The 22409-nt window shown below is 33.6% G+C and overlaps 1 protein-coding gene and 1 pseudogene across 6 annotated transcripts in view; one reads left to right on the forward strand and one right to left on the reverse strand.

Moving 5' to 3' along the window:
• SPAG16 (sperm associated antigen 16) overlaps window positions 1–22409 on the forward strand; it is a 1454415-nt gene that overhangs the window by 1285437 nt on the left and 146569 nt on the right. The gene's annotated exons all lie outside the window — the stretch shown is intronic.
• On the reverse strand, window positions 19956–21086 carry LOC100403807 (large ribosomal subunit protein uL18 pseudogene; annotated as a pseudogene).

Here is a 22409-nt window from a genome sequence, read left to right on the forward strand (position 1 = left end):
TGTACCCAGGAGATTCATATACCAAAATTTCAGAAATCATCACTAAAGAACTTATCCATGCAACCAAACACCACTAGTTCCCCTAAAACTATTGAAATAATAATTTAAAAGAGCTCCCAGAAAAAGAAAATCTAATTTATTTTTTATTTATTTATTTATTTTACTTTTCAATATGAGCCTCTACCACTTGGTAGGAGGTTAATAGCAGTAAATTGGGTATCTTTTCTCTTTTCTTCCCAGGGAGTATTTCCACACGCGAATGGGTTTATAGATGCCAAACAAGAGAGAAAATAATTTCATCCTTGGTTCATCTGACTACACTGGCATCCACTAAAAGTCTATTATTTCTTTGGTATTTGTCATCTATACATGGCTTTCTTTTCATTTTAAGGACCCCTTTTAACTCTTGTTATCTCTCAGCTAACTCCTGGGATTCTCTTTAACAGCATGAGTCCTTGTTCCTGTGTTCAGAGATTTATTATCATGTTTCTACTTTCTTGACCTTCAAGAACATAGTGCCTGTATGACTCTCTATCTTTGACTAGCCCTTTCTCTTTTGCCTCTCTTCTGGCACCATAGAGTGTGGTAAAATTCTGAGATTTTGCTGCATTCCTGAAACTCCCTTGGGACCATAAGTATCTCTCTCTCTCTCTCCCTCTCTCTCCTCTCCTCTCTCTCTCTCTCTCTCTGTCTCTCTCCTCTCTCTCTATCTCTCTCTCTCTCTCTCCCTCCCTCCCTCCCTCCACCAGCCGCTCCCATGCCACCATCAAATACCATTTAGGCTTCAGAAGTCCCTAGGAATTCCCAGTATTGATGCACTCCCTGATTTTCTTCCTTACCCTGGAGAAGGACTTCTTTTCTAGTCTGCTAAGAAAGCTCTGCCTTTGTAACAAAATTGTTTATACTCTTAATCCCTCAGGATTTAGACTTCTGAAACCCAAAAGATTTGCTGTGGAAAAGTGTGAGTGGGGAAATAAAAATCTAGCTTGAAGGAAGTAGAGTTATAAGTCTGATAGGAATTGAGAATGAGGAGATAATGAAAATTAATTTTTGGAACACTATCTTATCACATATATTTTCCCTTTATACATTTGTTATTTTTGCTATTCAAATAAAAGTAACAATACATATTTTTGCAGAGTAATTTTTTATTTGTGTTTATTAAATTAAATTTTTCCATTTTCTATCATCTTGGACATAATAGACAAGTGTAAATATATGTATATGTCTGTATAATTATAGTCAAGAGTTTAAAGTTTATATCCTAAATTGTCTCATTTATAATTTTTATGCTAAAAAATGTTTTATGAGAGACCTCTCTGAAAATTTGATGCAAATATCAATCAAAAATTGTTGATAGCTTAGATCATCTGCCTAATTCAAGACCTAATGCTGATTTATTAGACAAACATCTCTGTAAATGTAAGATTGTTTTATTTTTATAATGAATAAAGGAAATTCTCATACAGTTTTATTTTATTGCCTTTTAGACATTACAGTTTAGTATCTAAATATTAGACACATACATTAGAGAGATAGACCATCTATCTGATAGTCATTAGATATCCTAATGGATTTGTCATTATTATCCTTCAATCACTTTACATTTTTAAAATTTTCCCTTATTATTCCAGGATCCTCTGTATATTACATTAAGAAAAACTTTTCTCAAACTGTTCTTAGAGTAAGAAAATATATGCCAAATAAACAGGAGGAAATTTCAGAAATTAGGATAAATTAAAACTTTGAGTCAATTTTTTGAATGAATTCTTATGTTTAAAAATGTGCCATATTTGTAGTGTTTCTTGAATTATCTGTGATATACTATAACTGATTTCAGCTTGATGTGTAATTTTTAACATAAAAAAGCGTTCATGTACTTTGAAGAAAGTAGTCCTTTTATCATTATTATGATAATAATGATGTGATATTTGTGTTTTAATTACCAAGAAACAGGAACCACCATGGACTAACTAAAATCCACTTTATATGGCTTCCATGCTACATGCAAACTGATCATTAAAAGTTTTCTCAGAATGATGACAATTTTTAAATCATGTCAAATTAACCAAAATTTTAACAATAATTTATGTCAAAAAATTATATATTTTTTCTGTATCTTTCAACTCCTTATCTATAAAATGGGGGCAGGGTTGATTAAGTGATTCAAAGATTTTATTTGGCTCTAAAAGTATTTGATTCTAATAAACAATGAAATAAAAGCAAATGTCATTAAGTATAGCTAATGAGTATCAAGGGAGCAATGATGCAGTGCTCTACTGTATCACTACTTTTTTACTGTAATCTTTCTTGACCTCCTTTTGTGAGTCAGTAGTTTTGATGTTAAATTGTGCTTTTTAAAAAAATATATAAACAGTATCAGTTTATTTTATTTTTCTCAGTTTTGAGGTACATATAATTAACAAAAATTGTATACATTTAAGGTACACACATGATATTTTGATAAATGCATGCCTTATGAAATGTAACAAACTATTGCCTCTGTCACTTCATATGGTTACTTTGTTTTCTGTAGTGAGAACAATTAAGAACTACTCTTTTAGCAAATTTTAACTATATAATGCTTTGCTGTTAACTACAGTCACCATAATGTACATAAGATCACCAGGACATTTTCATTTTATAACTGAAAGTCTGTTCTTGACTGAATGTTTCACTGAGGGCACAGGTGCAATGGCTCCACACATGCATAAATTTTCTATTTGCATTTTAGCTTCTTGACTAAGCAAAATCTCTCATCTATCCTCCACAGTGAATTCTTAATTACTGATTATTTATGTCTTTACCTGCTTTGTTTGCAAGTTTTGCAATCAGTTTTGCACATTGTATGTATATGTGTGTGAATGTGTGAATATATAGCAATAAAATCATTCTAAGTACTTGATAGAGGCATATATTTTTATATCAGCCTTGTGATTTCAGAGTAGCTTTGCATATATGAGAGATCCCACCTTATTTTATTACATCACATTGCAAAATAACCTTGGCTGTTATACTTCAAAGTCTCAGGTGTTGAGTCATAGCAGCTATGGAAGAGATCAGAATTATATTACAGCTGCACAACTACAAATAAAGGGTAATCCAAGATCTTTCAGGCTTAACATCAGCATATGGACAACTCCTTAGGACTTGCCTGAAAGAAAGTTAATTTGGGAATTTCAAACTAAATTCCCTCAGGAATGATTTTTAACTGAATGACTTCTCTGAATGATTTTTAACTCCTGTAATACAAATAGAAAGGCATGTGAAAATAAGTAGTATACAATTAAAATAGAGAGCAGTAACACAGACATTTATGTATACATCTTCCAAAACTCATCATTTTATTAAAAAATGTATTTTTGCATATTTAGTTTATACTTGCATGCACTTGGGAAATATTCTGTTCATTGACATCCTGCTTAGAAATTAGTAATAGAAACAGATCTATGACAATTTATTAGCATTATTAAGCTTCATGCTTTTAAATTAAGCACAAAGTGGCATCTACCAGAATTATAAAAAAGAAACTGAATTTCAGAACATTTAAAATTCAGAAATGTGCATAGCGGTCTGGACTATTGAAACCACTTTCTGTTCTTCCTGCTTAAACCCTCTCCCAGTCTATACTCCCACCCCTATGCCCTAAAACCATACTCCTCCTAATAGGCAAATTTATCATGGAGGAAATCAGATCAAGTCTCCTATATATGACCCAATAATATTTTTTCAGTGTACCGCATATAAATTAAACCATCTCTGAAGACTCTAAATGCTGTCACAACCTCATCTACCTCTTGGACTTGATCTCCTTTCACTCCTGTCTCTTAGGCATTGCAGCCACACTGTCAGGGACATGCCAAGTGCATCTCTGCTATGCTTGCTAATCCATTTGCCTGGACTGCCCTGCCCCTACTCATGGATATTCTAAATTATTGTTAATTTAACAGACTTTACTTTTAGAGCAGTTTTAGGTTTACAGAAAAATTGGACAGAATGTATAAGGAGTTTTCATAGACCCCCCTCTCCTTTCCCACCCATTTACACAATATTCCATATTATTAACATTTTGCATTAGTATGGTACAATTGTTTTAATTGGTGAAAGAATATTGATATATTATTAAATAAACTCCATATCTTACATTAAGATTTTCTCTTTGTGCTGTTGAAGTCCATGCATTTTAACAAATGTATAACATCATGCATCCATCATTATATAACATATAGAATAGTTTTACCACCCTAAAATTCCCCTGTGTTCCACCTATTTGTCTCTTTTTCTTCCTTTCTCCTAAACTCTTGGCAATCACAAATTCTTTTTAGCATCTCTATATTTTTGCCTTTTCAGAAGGTTATATAATTGGAATTATATCGTTTGCAGCTTTTGCAGACTGGCTTCTTTCACTAATCAATATAGATTAATATTGTCTTTTCATGGCTTGATAATTTCATTTTAGCACTAAATAATATTTCATTTTATGGGTTTACTACAGTTTGTTTATCATTTCACCTGTTGAAGGACATCTTGGTTGCTATCATATTTTTGCAATTATGAAAAAGATTGCTATAAACATTCATGTGCCAGTTTTTATGTGTACATAAGTTTTCAACTCATTTTGGTAAACGCTTAAAGCAACATTTATGAATCATCTGGTAACACTATGGTCAGCTTTGTTAGAAATTGCCAAACTATTTGCCAAAGTGGATGTACAAATTTGTATTTTCACCAACAATGAATGTGAGTTCCTGTTGGCTCCACATTCTCACCAGGATTTGTTATATCACATTATGGATTTTGGCCATTCTAATCAGTGTATAATAATATCTCATTGTTGTCTTAATTTGCAATTTCCTGATGACATACGATGTTGAGTGTCTTTTCATATGCTTATTTGCCAACTGCATATCTTCTTTGATTGCATGTCTGTACAGATCTTTTGCCCACTTTTTAATTGGGTTCTTTGTTTTGTTATGATTGAATTTTCAAAGTTTGTTGTGTATTTTGGATATAAGCCTTCTATATAATCCATGTTTTGCAAATATTTTTTCTTAGTCTTTATATTTTTATTCTCTTAACATATCATTTGCAGAGCAGAAGTTTTTCCTTTTAATGAGGTACAGTGTATAATTTTTTTATTGATTACACTTTTGGTGTTGTGATTACATTTTTGGTGTTGTATCTAAAAAGTCATCACCAAACCAATGGTCACACAGATTTTCTTTTGTGTTCTAGAAGTTTTATACTTTTTCTTTTACATTTAGGTCTATAATTCATTTTGAGTTAATGTGAGTTTGAATAACTTTTTATAGTTCCTTCTCATTTGCATTCTGATTTTAATGTCACCTCCTAAAAGGGGCCTTTCCTACTTATCCTAGGTAAACCAGTCCCTCCCAACCAATTGCTGTTTGATCCATTATTCACCTCTTCCCCTAGCATTGCCATTATCTAAAATTATATTGTCCTTTATTTTCATTCTTACTTTTTCTTTGTCTAGAAATGCTATGTGAGCTGAAAGTCAGTCTATCCTATCTACTGCCGTATCTCCAGGGTCTAAGACAGTATTTGAAAATTATTTAGCAAATAAATGAATGAACAAGAAATACGCTTAACAAAACTCACAGACACATAGTGGTATATGTTACAATCTTTATCTATGAGTGTCTTTATAAGTACCAAAGACAGACAACTTATAACAATGAAAACAAGGGGAGAGAAGAGGAAGAAACATTCAAACAAAAGCATTACCATTTTGCTTGTTCTGCCTGTAACGTGTATTAAGCCCAGCTGAATGTAAAATACATTGCCACAAGAAGAGTGTGACTCTTAGTAATGTTGAATGATTTGCATGGACGTTTTTCAAGTCCTTTATCTATTACCGATAGACTTTATTTATGGAGCAGACCTATTTAAACATTGTGAACAGTCAACAGAGCTCAACAAATTAGATATAGAACGAATGTTTCACAACAGAATAAAAGCCACGTATGACAACCCCACAACTAACATCATACTCTGTGGTTAAAAAGGTGAAAGCTTTTTCTCTAAGATTAGGAACAAGACAAAGATATCCACTCTCATTACTTCTGTTCAGCATAATACTGGCAATCCAAGATAGGGCATTTAGGCTAAAGAAAGAAATAAAAGGTATCCAAATAGAAAAAAATAAAGTGAAATGGTCTCTGTATACTGACAACATGATAACATAGAAAAATTATTAAAGACTCCACCGAAAAATGTTAGAGCTAATATAAAAATTTAGTAAAGTTTCAGGATACAAAACCAACTTACAAAAAATTGATAGTGTTTCTATACACTAACAACAGACTGCCTGACAAAAGTCCCACTTAAAAAAAAGTTCCACTTAAGAAAACAGTCCCACTTACAAAACTATCAAAGGAATAAAATACTTGAGTCAATTTACCAAGGAGGTGAAATATCTGTATATTGACAACCATAAAACATTAATGAAAAAAAGATATCACAAATAAATGGAAAGATATTCCATATTTGTGGATTGAAAGAATTGATAGTTAAAATGTCCAAACTACCCAAAGCATTTTGTAGATTTGGTGCAGTACCTATCAAAATTCCAATGTCATTCTTCACAGAAATAGAAAAAAAACATCCTAAAATTTGTATGGAAGTACAACAAAGCCTGAATAACTGAAGTTACCTTTACCAAAAAGATCAAAGCTGGAGGCATTATACTACTGAATTTCAAAATATATTACAAATCTATAATAATCAAAACAGTATGTTACTGGCATAAAAACAGACATATTGACCACTGGAAGAGGATAGAGAGCCAAGAAATAAACCCACACATGTATGGTGAATTGATTTTTGACAAAGGTGCCAAGACCATACAATGGAGAAAGGACAATCCCCTCAAAAATGGTATTGGAAAAACTGGATATTCACATACAGAAGAATAAAAATACACTTATCTCAAACCTTGTACAAGAATCAACTCAAAGGAGATTGAAACCTTAAATTTAAGACCTGAAACTATAAAACTATTAAAAGAGAAAATATAGGAAAAGCTCTATAACATTGATTGGTCTGGACAATGATTTACTGGATATAACCTCAAAAGCACAAGCACCAAGAGCAAATAAGAATATCACAAACAAATGGAAAGATGTCCCACAAATAAATTATCATGTGGATTGAAATTATTAATATTGTTAAAATGTCCAGACTACCAAAAGCATTCTATAGCCTCAATGCAATACCTATCAAAATTCCAGTGTCATTCTTCACAGAGATAGAAAAAATAATCCTAACATTTATATGGAACTACATGGGATTATACCAGACTGAAAGCTTCTGCACAGTAAACAACAGAGTGAAGACAAAACCCATAGATCAGGAGAAAATGTTTGCAACTCATATATCAGATAAGTGGGTAATAGCCAAAATATACAAGGAAATCAAACTACTTAAGAAGAAAACAAATAACCCTATTAAAAAGTGAGTAAAGGACTCAGACATTTCTTGAAAGAAAAGATACAGATTGCTAACAGATACATGAGAAAATATTGTCTCTAATTATAAGAGAAATGTAAATTAAAACCACAATGAGAGATTGCCTCACACCTATTAGGTTGGCTGTTATCAAAAGACAACAAGTGTTGGCAAGCACGTGGAGAAAAGGGAACCCTCATACATTGTGGGTGGTATTGTGGATTATTACAGCTGTTTTGGAAAACAGTATGAAGTTTCCTTAGAAAACTCAAAGTAGAATTACTGTGAGTTCCAGCAATCTCACGCCTAGATATATACCTAAAGGAATTGAAATCAGTATGTTGAAGAGTTTTCTGCATGCCCATATTGATTGTAGTACTATTCACAATAGTCAAGATATGGAAACAATCTAAGTGTCCATCAGTGGATGAATGGATTTTTTAAATGTGGTATATTCACACAGTTCAATACCATTCAGCCTTAAAAAAGGAAATTTGTCCTTTTTGACAACGTGAATGAAACTAGAGGACATTTTCTTAAGTTAAATAAGCCAGACACAAAGAGACAAATACCCAATTATCTCACTTCTATGTGGAATCTAAAACAGTCAAACTCACAGAAGTAGAGAGTAGAACAGTGGTTACCAGGGCCTGGTGTGTGAGTGGTCAGGGAAAAGAGAGACACTGGTCATGAAGTACAATGTTTCAGTTAGAAGGAATAAGTTCTGGTGTTCCATTGCATAGCACATTGACTCTAGTTAATAATAATATATATTCCAAAATAGCTAAAAGAGAGAATTTTTAAATATTCTCACCACAAAAAAAAATGATTTCAGGTGATGGATATGCTGATTACCCTGATTTAGTCAAAGTACAATGTATAGATATATCAAAACATTACATTTTACTTGATAAACATATACAATTGTCAATTAAAAATAAAATAAAACTTTAAAAAGGCAATTGAAAATTCAGATAGATTGCTTCTCCTTTTCCCAAAGTACAAATTTACATCTGATAATTTTAGTTAACTTTCTAGTAAGCAAACAGTAGAAAATAATGTATTTGTAATCTCAGTTAAATGATAAATTATCCTGTCTTTTTCATACATGGGAAAATAGTCAAGTGTTCCAATTTTTTACAGCTTCTACTGAATCTAGGACAAACCAAAAGTCAAAGGAGGTATCAAAATTAATTCCATGGCTGCTGCTGAGCCATTTCATAAAGGTTCTTAAATTTTGAAATATCAAGAAAGACTTGCCTGCTACAGGCAAGAGATGAGTGGTTTTAAACTACAGTCATTATCATCATGGCATTAATATATCTGTTGGGACCAATTGTCATCTGTCATTTAAATCTTTCTGATATTTTTATAGGGGAACCCATAAAAAATAAAAATTAAAATCATTGTGGGCTTTTCTGCTGAATCTGATTATCAATCTGCACATGTTTATAAGGGATGTAAGGAAGAAATACTTACCTTTTTATAATTTGATAAAACACATTAGATTCAACTATATTTGCTGGGCAAACCACCGTATGATTAAATTTGTTCAGAGCATTGTGGTGGCTACCAAGAAATATGTGACACAGTTTCTGCATTCATGAATCACACTGTCTTTGGGAAAATAAAATTCAGTTACTTAAAAGATTAGAAGAAAAACACCAAAAACAATAAAAAATAACTGCCAATTTATCTCTTTAAAATTGACTAGTTAACTTTCATATCCATTATTTCATATAATTCTGACAATAATTTTTTAAAGTATCAAACACACTGATTTTCAAAATGGGCAAAATGAGATAAAGAAAGGCAAAAATCATATTTGCCCAAAGTCATTCAGCAGTCAAGCCAGGACTGGACCTAAGGTGACTTGTAATCTTTTTAAAGGCAGAACTTACGTCTACATGTATGCTAACTGCATAGATTAGAGCCTAGCACATCATAGCCAGTGAGTAAATACTTGCTGACTAAATAAATTGGAACCTAAGCTTCATCCAGGGTTATATTATCTTATCAGTATGCAGCGCTTGGATGTATAGAGACTATGTTGTATTTGTCTTACTTTCCCCATTTTTGGCATGAATGGCTGGCCTAGAGGGGATACTCAATAATGTTAGATCATATGCAAAATAGGAAGGGTTCAAGCCATGTGTTAGAATCGAAGCAAGAATAGACTTTACTAGGGTTTTCAATAGGCTTATAAAGAAAAAATATTTGAATAGAGTTTTAGAGAGTGGAAGGAAGATGGAAAGTGAGGGAAAAGCATTTTTAATAGAAAATGATGTAGGACTAACTGTCATCCAAAGACTCAATGTTTTATATTCCAGAGGCAGAAAGAAGAACCAACATGACTGAAAATAAACAAATTAACAGATAAAAGTAAACAATAGGGAAATTATGGCTTGGCTTAATGAATATAGTAAGAGGCAGCAAGTGTCTGAGAGGGGTGTGTGTGTGTGTGTGTGTGTGTGTGAGTGTATTCTTCTTTGTGTATGTATGTGCCATTATATATCATTAGCTTCTGGGTTTCTGCATTAATATATGCCATGCATGTAAGAGCTGTATAAAAAAATCCTATGCTATTCAGCAGTGATTTTTTTAAAAGTCAGAGATGGCTGCACGTAAATGTTACTAAGTTGTACCAATCTCTAAAAATCACGTTTAATAACAGTTTGCCAGACTTTTTATTTATAGAAAGAGAGTGATTTTATAAACACAACCAACAGCTATTTGTCTTTACTTTTTTTAACATTTTTTATTATACTTTAAGTTCTGAGGTACATGTGCAGAACGTGCAGGTTAGTTACACAGATATATATGTGCCATAGTGCTTTGCTGCATCCTTCTTGTTTGTGTTTTGAGAAGGAGTCTCGCTCTGTCGCCCAGGCTGGAGTGCAATGGCGGATCTCTGCTCACTGCCACCTCCGCCTTCCAGGTTCAAGTAATTCTCCTGCTTCAACCTCCCCAGTAGCTGGGGACTGTAGCACCGCCCCCCGCCCCCCACCATGCCTGGCTAAGTTTTTTTATTTTTTTTTAGTAGAGACAGGGTTTCACCATGTTAGCCAGGATGGTCTCAATCTCCTGACCTTGTAATCCACCTGCTTTGGCCTCCCAAAGTGCTGGGATTACAGGTGTGAGCCACAGCACACGGCCAGCTATTTGTCTTTTCAATAACATACCTTCTGAGAAAAATTTGCAACATTTTAAAGACTCACGTTAAATTTAAATTACAATGGTGGACATTTATGTTCTTAAGGTATCCATGCAATATATATATAGCAATACATGTTTGTTTCAATTTAAACATGAAAATCCAAAATTAGCATATCATAATCAAGGGAATTGCCCAATGTTATCTTTCTGAAGAGAAATGACATTAAAAATTTTTTTTATAAAATCTTATGATAAAATCGATAGAATTTTTTCATAAGTTAGAGAAGAAAATAAAACATCTAGCCTAATCCAACCTCCCAAATATAGAAATTGATTTGCAGTTTAGATGATTTTCTTTGATCTTTGGACATATGCCTATTCTTTGCATAATTATGGCTGGAATTGGTGATCATAGAATTGTGTGTGCACACCAATGTGTATGTGTGTGTGTTTTACTTAAATCATATTATTTCTTAAATGTCTATCTTTTCTGAGGCATGCATTTTTAACTAAATGCAATAAATTTAGTGTACATTCAATTTTTCAAAACTATTTCAATCCACTCTATGCCAAACTACAAATTGTAATGCCATAGAATTATATTGCATATATTTTATAACTCCAATATAGTTATTGGAAGGAGGCAGTGGTGAAACATATGTCATGTAGCTGTTAAAAGAGACCTTTGCCAGGTACTTCTAAAGAAGATTTTAATTCAGAAGAAAATAATTGCAAAACAGAGAAGGTCTGTGAGAAGAATCTATTTTGAGCACTTAAGCTGAAGCCAGAAGTCCAAACAATGACCTCTGAATCATGGGGGTCACCTTGTATCTTCTATTTATCTTTAAAATTAAGCTTATCCTGAAATGTTTGCTTAAAGGCAAATTGAGATCTTATAATGAATTAGTGCCAGAGACAGAACTTGGATTAAAGGAAAGAAAATGTCTTTTGACTTTGAGGTCCACTATTATCAATATGTTTAGTTTCATAGCTTATCTCTCCTCATTGGAGTCTTAATTCCTTTAAAACTGGAATTTCGTCACACTCATCTTTGTATCCCTTAGAATACCAGGTACAATATCATGCACTCAAAAATGTATTGACTTGAATAATTTTCCAGTGCAGTCTACTTATCTACATAAATATTCAATTAGCAGATTAGACATGAAATGGTAACATTATTGAACATTGGCTGCATCTTAACAACTGTTCTGTTAATTCCATTTGCATAGTCTTTGTTCAACTATTTTACAGTTCAACGCTTTCTTTTAGACCATAATCCAAACATATTTAAAAAGGAAAAATTAAGTCCTTTGTTGGTATTTTTTACTTTCATAGGAGAAAGTGTAATTTAAACCTGTTGGTTGATAAAATAGAAAAAGTATCTCAGGATCCGAGTTTTTCTTCAGTATGCCAATCTGAGTGGTCTGTCACCTTCTGCTTACAACACACTATGCTTATAAAGCTAGACTCCTCAAAATGGGAGCCTTTTTGAGATGGCTCCTGACTGTATGTCCAACTTTATCTTTAGTCAACTTATGGCTTTCATCTTCTCATAAGCCAACATATTAGCTATCTTTCTACTCCTAGAATATCTCAACTTTGCCATTCTAGGAGTTTTCACTTGCTTTCCCATATGCCTGAAATGCGTATCCTTGATTAGTCCCATAGGTTACTCTATAGCCCTACAGTTCTTGCATTTAAATATCGTAGATATTTAAATACCTTGTAAAGGGTGGTGTTTTCTGGCCATCTTATCTAAAATAGCACCCCGTCAGAGATACTTGCTGTCACACCACCTTTTTTATTTCATTCACAGGATGCATCACAATAATGATCATATTCAGTAGCTGTCTTCTAAAACAAAGTCGAAGTTCCATGAGTACAGTAACCTTTTTCTACCTTTTTCCTGGATATACTCACTGTGCAGAAAACAGTGCCCAACAGAGAGTAAATGTCTGGGAAATGATTTCTGAATGAAAAAACAAATACCTACTGAAAAACCATGACTTTTGAGATCCTAATTTAGACAGTAAATTAATTTGAAAAGAGTAAAGTATAATTCTGATTTTTTTGCATTTTTGTTTTTTTTAAAACTGATGACTGGTTAGTATCCATGTTGTAGGCCAAACTGCATTATCTTTTCAACAATGAAGACTGTGGGACATAGGAAATCAGGAAGTTTTCCAAAGTAGTCATGGGGATTTAAAAAAAGAATTTTTTAGCCGTATTTTTAGTCAAGCAAAAATAACTATATTTTTTTACATTTTCTGAGTGTAAATAAGTGTATTATGTGATGCCAAATTTTTTTCATATCTATATTCATTTTAATAATTAGGTATGTAAAAGTTCATAAATTTAGAATTTTGTTGGAAAGTTATTTTTAATCTCCTAATAAGTTGAAAGCAAATGATGACTTCAAACAATGTATTGAAACCTTATTAAAAGAAACTGGCCACATCTGGTGGCTCACACCGCTAACCCCCGCTTTTTGGGAGGCCAAGGTGGGTGGATCACCTGAGGTCAGGAGTTCAAGACCAGCCTGGTCAACATGGCAAAACCTGTTTCTACTAAAAATACAAAAATTAGCTGGGTGTGGGCCTGTAATCCCACCTACTCAGGAGGCTGAGGCAGGAGAATCACTTGAATCCGGGAGGCAGAGGTTGCGGTGAGCTGAGATTGCACCATTGCACTCTAGCCTGGGTGGCAAAAGCAAAACTACATCTTGGAAAAAAAAAAGAGAGAGAGAAACTATAGGATATGAAAGAAAGAAAGAAAGAAATGAGAGAGAGGAAGGAAGGAAAAGAAAGAAAGAAGGAAAGAAAGGAAAAGGGAAGAATAGCAGGAGTCTGTTTTATATGAATGTCATTGAGCTTAACAGACCTAGAGGTTGAACTTTGAAGGGTTTTAACTATATATGTGATTCTCAATCTATTTCAAGTACCTATTTTATTCAGAGGAAAATTAATGAGAATAATTTCTTATAAGGAAATTGGTGATCTTAATACACAGTGCTACAAATTGACAACATTTCATTAAAATTATAAGTACTTATTGCTTTCCTTTCAGAGTATCATATCTGTGTCACTTCTATCTATATAGCCTTTACAATTATAATTTATATTTACCAATTTTTCTTTTTAATATGGTATAAGGTATGAAAGATTACTAACTTTATTTTGTCTCGGTGGAGGAACTGTATCATCAGTAGTATATTTGAGCTACTGTAGGACTGATATACTCCTATGAAGAGCCCAACTAAATGCCTTATGGGTCTTGGTATTTTCCTAAGTACCATTTTATAGAAAAAACTTATTTTCTGGCAAACAAAAAGAGGAAATATGAGGGACAAAGTTGATAGCCTTCAACTTTCAATTATTCCCTTTAAAGCTCATATTTGATTTTGGATTATGCTATGGTGAATGCACACAAATCCCACTTTTCAAATGGATTAATTTATTTTCTTAATGTTTATCTTTCAACCTAAAAGAATTTTTTTCATACCTGCATTTGAAACTTCAGCAAACAAGATTCTCAGAATAATGAAAAACTACTACTACATTTTAACTTAAATGTGGAACTGTGATTACAGACATTTCTGCAAGCAAGTCATTCAAACACCCCTTTTCCTATGTCATCTTTTAAACACCACTGTAGATTTCTTATTTTGAACATGGTACTTGACTTCTGCTTTTATCTAAGTTAGAGGAACAGTAATTAGATGTACCTTCCTGCCTAAAACAATAACAAACAACAACAAAAACCAACAGAATGTATGAAATAAGAATTTTTTAAAAACACTAAACACTAGGCATTGAAGTACAAGGATCCCAATCTCTCTGCAGATTGGGATCTACAGTGGGACCCAATATTCAACATTCTTAAAGAATGTACAACCTACAAGCCAGAAGAGAATGGGGACCAATATTCAACATTCTTAAAGAAAGAATTTTCAATCCAGAATGTTATATTCAGCCAAACTAAGCTTCATAAGTGAAGAAGACATAAAATCCTTTACAGACAAGGGATTTTGGTGAGGGATTTTGTCACCACCAGGACGGTCTTACAAGAATTCCTGAAGGAAGTACTAAATATGGAAAGGAAAAACCAGTACCAGCCACTGGAAAAACATACCAAATTTTAAAGACCATTGACACTATGAAGAAAGTGCATCAACTAACGGGCAAAATAACTATCTAGCATCATAATGACAGGATCAAATTCACACATAACAATATGAACCTTAAATGTAAATGGTCTAAATGCCCCAATTAAAAGACACAGACTGGCAAACTGGATAAAGAGTCAAGACTCATCAGTGTGCTGTATTCAGGAGATCCATCTCACATGTAAAGGCACACATAGGATCAAAATAAAAGGTTGAAGGAATACTTCCCGGCAAATAGAAAAAAAAGCAAGGGTTGAAATCCTAATCTCTGATAAAACAGACTTTAATCCAACAAAGATCAAAAAAGACAAAGAAGATCATTACATAATGCTAAAGGGAACAATGCAACAAGAAGAGTCAACTGTCCTAAATATATATGAACCCAATACAGGAGCACCCAGATTCATAAAGCAAGTTCTTAATGACCTACAAAAAGACTTATACTCTCATACAATAATCGTGGGAGACTTTACCACCCCACTGTGAATATTAGACAGATCTGCAAGACAGAAAATTAACAAAGATATTTGTGACTTGAACTCATCTCTGGACCAAGTAGACCTAATAGACATCTACAGAACTCTCCATCCCAAATCAACAGAATATATATTCTTCTCAGCACCACATCTCACTTACTCTAAAATTGGCCACATAATTGGAAATAAAACACTCCTCACAAATGCAAAAGCACTGAAATCATAACAAACAGTCTCTGAGACCACAGGGCAAACAAATGAGAACTCAGAATTAAGAAACTCACTCAAAATCGCACAACTACATGGAAACTGAACAACCTGATCCTGAATGGCTACAGGGTAGATAACAAAATTAAGGCAGGGAATAAAGATGTTCTCTGAAACTAGTGAGAACAAAGACACAATGTACCAGAATCTCTGGGACAGAGCTAAAGCAGTGTTTAGAGTGAAATTAATAGCACTGAATGCCCACAGGAGAAAGTAGGAAAGATCTAAAATCGACACTCTAACATCACTATTAAAAGAACTAGAGAAGCAAGAGCCAACAAATTCAAAAGCTAGCAGAAGAACAGAAAGAACTAAAATCAGAGCAGAATTGAAAGAAATAGAGACACAAAAAACCCTTCAAAAAAATTAATGAACCCAGGAACTGATTTTTTTAAAGATCAACAAAATAGACTGCTAGCCAGACTAATAAAGAAGAAAATAGAGAACAATCAAATAAACACAATAAAAATTTGTAAAGGGAATATATACACTGATCCCACAGAGATACAAACTATCATCAGAGAATATTAGAAACACTTCTATGCAAATAAACTAGAAAATCTAGAAGAAATGGATCAATTCCTGGACACATACATTCTCACAAGACTAAACCAGGAAGAAGTTGAATCCCTGAATAGACCAATAACAAGTTCTGAATTGAGGCAGTAATTAATAGCCAATCAACTGAAAAAAAAAAAAAAAAAAAAAAAGCCCAGGACCAGATGGATTCACAGCTGAATTCTGCCAGACGTACAAAGAGGAGCTAGTACCATTCCTTCCTGAACTATTCCAAACAATAGAAAAAGAGGGACTCCTCCCTAACTCATTTTATGAGGCAGCATCATCCTGATACCACAACCTGTCAGAGACACAACAAAAAATGGAAAGTTTCAGGCCAATATCTGTGATAAACATTGATGCAAAAATACTCAATAAAATACTGGTAAACCAAATCCAGCAGCACATTAAAAAGTTTGTCAACCATGATCAAGTTGGCTTCATCCCCAGAATGCAAACCTGGTTCAACATACACAAATCAATAAACATAATCTATCACATAAACAGAACCAATGACAAAAACCACATGATAATCTCAATAGATGCAGAAAAGGCCTTCAGAGAATTCAACACCCCTTCATGCTAAAAGCCCTCAGTAAAGTAGGTACTAATGAAATGTATCTCAAAATAATAAGAGCTATTTATGACAAACCCACAGCCAATATCACACTGAATAGGTAAAAGCTGGAAGCATTCCCTTTGAAAACTGGCACCAGACAAGGATGTTCTCTCTCACCACTCCTATTCAACATAGTATAGGAAGTTCTGGCCAGGGAAATCAGGCAAGAAAAAGAAATAAAGCATATTCAAATAGGAAGAGAGGAAATCAAATTGTCTCTGTTTGCAGATGAAATGATTGTATATTTAGAAAACCCCATAATCTCAACCCAAAATCTCCTTAAGCTGATAAGCAAGTTCAGCAAAGTCTCGGGACACAAAATCAGTGTGCAAAAATCACAAGCATTCCTATACACTAAAAATGTGGAAACAGAGAGCCAAATCTTGAGTTAACTCCCATTCACAATTGCTACAAAGAGAATAAAATACCTAGGAATACAACTTAGAAGGGATGTGAAGAACCTCTTCAAGGAGAACTATAAAACACTGCTCAAGAAAATAAGAGAAAACACAAACAAATGGAAAAACATTCCATGCTCATGGATAGGAAGAATCAATATCATGAAAATGGTCATACTGCCCAAAGTAATTTATAGATTTAGTGCTGTCCTCTACAAGCTACCATTGACTTTCTTCACAGAATTGGAAAAAAAAAAACTACTTTAAATTTTATATGAAACCAAAAAAGAGCTCATATAGCCAAGACAATCCTAAGCAAAAAGGACAAAGCTAGAAGTATAATGCTACCTGACTTCAAACTATACTACAAGGTTACAGTAACCAAAACAGCATGGTTCCAGTACCAAAACAGATATATAGATGAATAAAACAGAAATATAGATGAATAAAACAGAACAAAGACCTCAGAGATAATGCCACACATCTACAACAATCTGATCTTTGACAAACCTGACAAAAACAAGCAATGGGGAAAGGATTTCCTATTTAATAAATGGTATTGGGAAAACTAGCTAGCCATATGCAGAAAACTGAAACTGGACCTTTCCTTACACCTTATACAAAAATTAACTCAAAATTGATTGAAAATTTAAATATAAGACCTAAAATTATAAAAATCCCTCAAAGAAAACCTAGGCAATATAATTCAGGACATAGGCATGGGCAAAGACTTCATGACTAAAACACCAAAAGCAATTGCAACAAAAGCCAAAATTGACAAATGGGATCTAATTAAACCAAAGAGCTTCTGCACAGCAAAAGAAACCATCATCAGAGTGAACAGGCAACCTACAGAATGGGAGAAAATTTTTGCAATCTACTCATCTGACGAAGGGCTAATATCCAGAATCTACAAGGAACTTAAACAAATTTACAAGGGAAAAAAAAACATCAAAAAGTGGGAGAAGTATATGAACAGATGCTTCTCAAAAGAAAACATTTTTGTAACCAAAAAAACATGAAAAAAAGCTCATCATCACTGGTCATTAGAGAAAAGGAAATCAAAACCATAATGAGATACCATCTTGCACCAGTTAGAATGGTGATCATAAAAATCAGGAAACAACAGATGCTGGAGAGGATGTGGAGAAATAGGAACACTTTTACACTGTTGGTGGAAATGTAAATTAGTTCAATTGTGGAAGACAGTGTGGCAATTCCTCAAGAATCTATAACCAGAAATGCCATCTGACCCAGCAATCCCATTACTGGGTATATACCCAAAGATTCTAAATCAATCTACTATAAAGACACATGCACACATATGTTTACTGCAGCACTGTTCACAATAGCAAAGACTTGGAACCAGCCCAAATGCCCATCAATGATAGACTGGATAAAGAAAATGTGGCATATATACACCATGGAATAGTATGCAGCCATAAAAAGAAAACTGAATAGAGTTCATGTCCTTTGCAGGGACATGGATGAAGCTGGAAACCATCATTCTCAGCAAATTAACACAAGAACAGAAAACCAAACACTGTGTTTTCTCACTTATACTGAGAGATGAACATGGACACATGCAGGGGAATATTATGCACTAGGCCTATCAGGGGGTGGCGGACTAGGTAAGGGATAGCACTAGGAGAAATACTTAATGCAGATGACGGGTTGATGGATGCAGCAAACCACCATGGCACATATATACCTATGCAAAAAACCTGCATGTTCTGCACACGTATCTCAGAACTTAAAGTATAGTAAATGAATAGAAAACAAACAAACAAAGAGACCCTACATTTGCATCACCTTCCTGCTTTGAGAGAATTTCTAAGCCACAGCTCAAGAAAGGAGAGTCCAGATGGAAATTAGTGAATTCTATAAGGTAAGGAAATGAAAATGAGAGTACAGGGATAGCAAGGCTCTTGAAATTCACAGAATAGAGATCTGGAGAGGAGATAGATACACAAAGAACCAAAAGATTTGCATAAGATACCCCTCAAGTATTCACCAGAATACTAATCAGGACATGCATATGAGGAAACTGATTGACATATATAGTACATTCCATCCATCAAAAGCATAAAACATTTAAGTATATGTGAAACATTGATCAAGATATATCATATACTAAACCATAAAATAAGTCTTAGTGAATTTTGAAAGATTTAACTCACACAATGTATTTTTCTAACTAAAACAGGATAGAATTAAAATTCAATCAATCCCCAAACTTTTGAAAATCCAAAAACCCATGGATTACAGAAGAAATAGAAAGAGGAATAAAAAAGTATTTTGAACTGAACGACAATGAAAATACAAACATATCAAAAACTAAGAAATGATGCTAATGCACTTCTTAGGAATTTCTAACACAATATGCTAACATTACTAAAGACAAGATGTCTTGAATTCATGACACCAACTATCACTTTAAGAAATCAGAAAACATGAAAATTAACTCAAAGTAGCAGAAAGGAAAGTATAAATACCAGGACAGAAATCATGATCAAATAGAGATCATGTCAGTAATGCAGTGTTGGTTTAATATTTGAAATAAGGCAATGTAATTCACCATGCAAACTAAAAAAATGCAGAAAAAATGAAGAAGACATTATTAAATAGAGAGGTATACTTGTTCATCAATAGAAAACACAAAATGATTAAGATGTCAGTTCTCCCAAACTTATCTGTAGATTAAATACAATGCCAGTTCAAATCCTAGAACTGGCATTTTCAAGCTGATTTTAAAACTCATACGAAAATAAAACAAGTATAGAATCACTAAAACAACTTTGAAAAGGAACAAAGTTGGAGTAGTAAAACTATCTGCTCTCAAGGTTTATTATGATGCTACAATAATCAAGACTTTACTGGATTGACATAAAGAAATAACTTGGTCAAAGAAACAGAGTGGAGATTCCAGAAATAGACACACAAACATATGGGCAACTCTTGTTTTGTTTATTGTCTTTCTGAAAAATCCTCATAGAAAATTGTTTGGTTTAGCTCTCAGCAGCCCATTCCTGATGCCTGAGGAAGCTTGCCTTCTTTTGAGCTACCTAATCTTTCTTCTGAGCAAGTGACATTTTGGGATGGTTCTACTTCTTTTTAACTTCTTTCTTGGGTGCCTTTTAATAGACTGGATTCTCTCATATAGCGGCATGAGCTTTCTTATACATCTCCTCCATGTCCGGAGTTGCTGTTCTTTATGTACTGAGAGAACTGTTTCTTGTAAGCATCTTCATCTTCCTCCATTTAGTAGCACATGTAGTCTACAACATTCTGGCCCATCGTGTGCTTCCAGTGCACTTCTGCATTAAATTCCTTACTTTCAGAATTATAGCCAGGGACTTATTTGGCACTGTGGGGGATAGACAAACCTCCATTCACAGCTCCCTTCAGACCGCCAAACTTTATTGCCTGTGGTGATTCTGGCAAGGCCTTCATCTCCAGTCACTCCACTTGGCCTTCATAGGTCTTGTCCATACCAAACCTACTGAGAAGCCTGTGGTCCAGCGGTAGGCAAGTACAGTACACTGCAGCATAATTTGTCAGGTCAACCTTCACAACATATTTTGGCAGTTTGTGTGCATATGCTATGAAGACTATCTTATTGTCTTCTATACCAGGATAAGCAATCTGACAAATGATATCTCTGTTTGTTACACTATCATCCTGTATTTGGGTGTTTTCCATTTAGTTTCATCCTGTATGCTAAACGTTTCTGAGCATAGTAATCAGTTTTACCCTCCCGTTGTCTTCTAAATTTCACTTGGTATCTCTTAAAGTAGGCCTTATTCTAACAACTTTAACAAATTCCATCCTGCAGACCAAATGCCCACATCCACAGCTTGGCAGAGACCTCTAGGCCCAGCCGTGCTAGGCAGGGAAAAGGGGGGCAAGTACTTCCTGATAAAGTTGATGACAGGGAGGAATGGGAACTCTCACACCCTCCTGGTGGAAATGTAAAATGGCATGACGCCTACCTGTTTGGAAAATAGCTTGACAGTTTTTTTAGAAACTTAAATACATACTCACCATATAGCCATTATACTCCTAAGAGAAACGAAATTGTATGTCCATACTAAGACTTGTACCCAAATATTTGTAGAATCTTTATATTCAATAGTCAAAAACTGGAAATAAATGACCATCATCCACATTGTGGCATGTCCATACAATAAAATGTAATTACTGACAAACACAGCAGGGATGAATCTAGAAATAATTGTACTGAGTTTTAAAAGCTAGTCAAAAAACAGTCCATATGGTATGATGCCATTTATATAGAACTAAAAAAAAATGCAAAGTAATCTTTGTAACCGAAAGCACATCAGTGACTTCCTATAGAGGTGACTGCAGTATGTTCTAATCTCTCATTATAAAGGAGAACAAAGAAACTTTCAGAGGTGATGGATATGTTTACTATCTTGATTGTGATAAAGGCCTCAGAAATATATACCATGTTAAAACATTGAACTGTACACTTTATATGTGTATATTTTATCACAGATCAATTATACTTTTACACTATTAAAATATGAGTAAAGCACATTTTAAAACATTTAGAAATCCAAAAATAGCATACATTAAACATAAATTATAAATGATATAGATTGAATCCATTATAATAAAATTGATGAAGAAAGTTTATCAGAGAAAAAGAAAGTGATACTTTACTATGGTCATGATAAATCTAATGAGGAGAAATATTTAATAACACTGATAAACACCAGTGGATTTTGTCCCTGATTCAAATCTGTCATTTCAGTATTTCCTAAGATTAATATTAATTTGTTATATAAAACATTTGTGTTTAGTCAATTGTATTTCTTCTAAATACAGAGAAAGTTTTATCTGAGAATTGCATGATTTCCTAGTGACCCTGGCTACCTATTCTAACAGGACATAGTTTTCCAGATATATTCTTCTTGGTTTTGACTAAGAATTTCAAGAGACACTGTTTTTTAGTGTTTTAATTAATTTTTTCTACAATCTTAGAATGAAAATTTTCAAGCAGAAAAGACCACAGAAACCTTGTAATATATCTCTTCAATATACAAAAGCCAAATGTGAGGTCAATTTAAATGGCTAACTTAGGATATGTGAAGTAATTAGCAACAAGTGCTGAAGCCCGATTTCAAGTCTCATAATATCCAGTCCAAAACTGTGAGACACTATGTAGGTTTCTTAAACGACATATTATGTATGGTAGCATAATGGATTTTCTAAATAGGTGAAAGAAGCCTTTACCTCGGACTGACAGATTTGCTGAGAAAAGACAAAAAGGA

Source organism: Callithrix jacchus, chromosome 6 (genome assembly GCF_049354715.1).
Source record: "Callithrix jacchus isolate 240 chromosome 6, calJac240_pri, whole genome shotgun sequence".
Classification (NCBI taxonomy): Eukaryota; Metazoa; Chordata; class Mammalia; order Primates; family Cebidae; genus Callithrix; species Callithrix jacchus.